A 3,673-nucleotide genomic window follows, 5' to 3' on the forward strand; every position below is an offset into this window, starting at 1 on the left:
CACCAAAGATAGAGTGATAATCCAAACTTTTAAGATGAGGAATTCAACTAGAAAAACTCTAAGATATTCTGTATTAAAACTCACTAAGTTCGCAGGAACTTATAAATTATTTGGTCATGTTTCAAGACTTGTTGTGTGAATGAGCACGCCAGGAGGGACTAAGCCAGGAATGCACTAGAGAAAATCGGTAAGTTGGAATATTATGCATACAAAGGGCCTATTAGAAGTATGTCTATAGTTCTTTACACCAAAAAGAGTCTGTCTTTATCGAACTTATGTGTTGTAATACCTTATATTATTTTTTAAGAGTTTGCTAAATACTTGGATTTTTTCCTTATTTCTTTGTTCAGAAACATTTAAATAAATAATAAGGAATATGTTGAAAAGGATTACCTGCAGATTGTTTAAAAATTATACTAGGTGTTTGTATGTTGTAACATCTAATACCCAAACTCAGTGATTTGAGTCGGGTAGAGGGTGTTATAGCCCAATTTAGGTCAAATACAAGCCTTAATCACACTAAAAATGAGACGTGTGGATGAAAACACCCTTAACGAATTTTTACCCTCCATTAGACCTGTGTTGCAACACGTAACTTCGAATGTTAATTATGGAATTGGCTCGGTTGTGTTGCAACCTCGAAAGCTTGTGTTCCAACTCGGCTATCATTCTTGATGCTTTTGGGCCTAAAAATAGGTGTCCTGAACACCCAATGAAGCTCATTAAAACCACTTTAAGGTCGGTATTGGCCCAATGGGTCAACTAACTTGAAATATTGCGTAAAACACTTATTTTGCAATAATTTAACTCCCAGTTAAAAAACTAAATATGCAATAAAAAAATACTAAATTGCTAGAAAAAAAGCTCTTTAATTGCCGAAAAGTACCTAAACTGCCACTATAATTTGTGGTAAGTAAGGATGTCATGACGAGGAGGCTGATGTCGCGACATTCAGGTCATGAAGTGTAAAGTTTACCAGTACATGTTTACCCCGAACAGTTACACAACTAAGGTTATCACTCGGGAGGGTGATCATTTGGAAGTTTGCGAATTTTTTATCCTTTAGTGAAGTGTAAAGTTTGTAAACTATTTCGTCAACTACCTATTCGTTTAGGGTAGAGAAAAATTTACGCCAATGGTGGAAATCCACCAACTCCCTAATGGCGTCACAATCAATTAATGAGGGATTGAACCCTTGTTCTTGAATGAATGTTTGCCCACTCATTTGCAAGTAAAATCATTCGACTTTTAGGTTGTCAAAATAGTTGGCATTAAAATTCACTGACGCCTCTTGGGTACGTCTTGCTGTGTGAGGTGCCATGTAACCAAATTTAATCAAGAAAAGATGAAAGAAAAATGATCAAACACATAACAAAGAATGAGATTGGAACATCTAACCTTGATTTATGAAGTTGTTCGCATTGGGTTGTTTTCTGATGTGTTGTACTTGCCAAAAAAAATACAAAACAAAGTAAACAAACTGAAAAGTAAGGGGAAGAGAAGTGACCAAGAAAGAATAGAGACGTGGATGCAAAAACTCGAAGTACGATGATAGTAGGAGAGGTGCAGTGACTCTAGGGTTGTTGGGTGCTCTTTTGGATATTTCGTAAGTTATTGTTTAGGGTTGAAATCATCTGGTATATAAAGGAAATTTGACGGGCCGCACATAGAGGCGGGCCAGAAATTGCAAAAAATCAATGTTGTGTCATAACACAAGGGTGTGTGTGTCGCGACATGCAACCCTAATATCCCAGATTTTTTGTTCAAAGTTACGTGTTGCCACATAGGGGACCCTTTGTCGTAACACAACCTGGAATTTTCTTATTACAGGGTTTTGAAGTTCCTTGCACGACACATGGAGTCTTGTGTCACGAAACGTACAGGAGTTATAAAAAAATAGTCTTGAATTTTTGTGTCGCGACGTACTGGCCAGTGCAAAATCAGTATTTTTGGATGTGTCGAACTCATTTAGTCGTGCCTAATCACTTCGAAACAGTCCTATGGTCACCTTAGCTCTCAACTAACCTAATTCCTACCTTAGTTAAAATTAAATATCCACAATTACAATACTAAAAATCCAAAATACAGAAAGATACAATGTTTGTAGGAATAATGAATTTCGACGATAAAAATCTAAGCATGGGGACTAAACTCGTCTGGTAATTTGTTACTATCCATCATCCGTTTTCTTATTCTCTATCTATCATCGTAATTCGTCCAATAGGGGTCTATTAATTCCAGATCTTTCCACTTGTCTCGTTCTTTTGAACCATGGTTTCTGTACACATCAAACTAAAAAAAATACCTTCGATCAAGGATGTTAAGGGTTGTGTAGAATAATGCAAAAAATTCACTCCTTAATTGCTTTTCTAATCCCTCATATTGGGAATCATGACCTCATTTGAATACTTCTATTTCACCATCAATTTTCATGGTTAACTCATTTCTTTCAAGGTCGATGGTTGATCTAGACGTGACAAAAAATGACTTACTCAACAGTATGGGATCTCTTGACCTTCCTCGAAGTCAAGCACAACAAAATCAACCGGGACTATGAAAATCCTCATTTTAACTAACACGTCCTTAAGTACACCCTTTGGGCGTACCAAGAACCTATCGGCTAATGGTAGTGTTATCGACGTGTTTTTCAACTCCCCTAATCCGATTTTCACATAGATCGATAGGGGCATTAAATTGATGTTGGCCCCTAAATCACAAAGGGCCTTGCTAAACTATCTATCCCTTATCTCTAACATTTTACTAAGTTCACATGGGAAAAAATTTTACACATATTCATTACAATACTTGTAATCAATCTTATTTGCATATTCATACCCTATGTTAGGTCACATATGCATTTTCATACCCCGTACAGTACTCTATTGCATAACAATCATTTATCACATTTCATTTTGCAATTTAGTAAATGTATTATTTCTCGATCATATTCACAATCACAATCCCATTTCATCATCAAACACTTATATTTCATATTATATGAAATATTTCATTTCAATTTACATACCACATATCATAATTTAAGTTTTCATGTTATTTTCCATTTTATTCATTTTAGTCCTTTATCCCGATAATCCATACCAAAACTCAATCAAAAAAATTCATATTATCACCATATACTCACCTTAATGATCAATAATTCAATAAACATGCAAATACAAATAAATATTACTATCCCAAACCATAAAAGTACAAACTAGGATTCCCGAATTACTTGTCGATAACTTTCGCTTTTGCTTTCCCTCTTGTCAATTCCGCGTCGACTTTAGCTATGTACAACCACAAAACATATATCACTATCAGTTTCCAACCGATTCACAATCAATTACTAAATCATGCATATTTTGTAATTTATCCAATTTAATCTTTAAACCTGAGACAAACATAACTTTCAATTTAAAGCTTTGGATTAAAATCTGATTTCACATTTATTAATTAGGGGGCTTATATTTCCTATTCCTACCACAATTTCATAATAGGTTTAAATTTTATTCAATTTGGTCTCTAATATAACAAAGCTGACATTCAAGGTTACTAACCTTTACAATTTAGTCCTTTTTATAAGCTAAGCTTAGTTTCTATCAATTTCACACCTAATTCATTCAATTACCAACAATAGGAACTTATCAAAGTCTAATCAGTTGAATAAATTGGT

Source organism: Gossypium hirsutum, chromosome D03 (assembly GCF_007990345.1).
Source record: "Gossypium hirsutum isolate 1008001.06 chromosome D03, Gossypium_hirsutum_v2.1, whole genome shotgun sequence".
Lineage (NCBI taxonomy): Eukaryota > Viridiplantae > Streptophyta > Magnoliopsida > Malvales > Malvaceae > Gossypium > Gossypium hirsutum.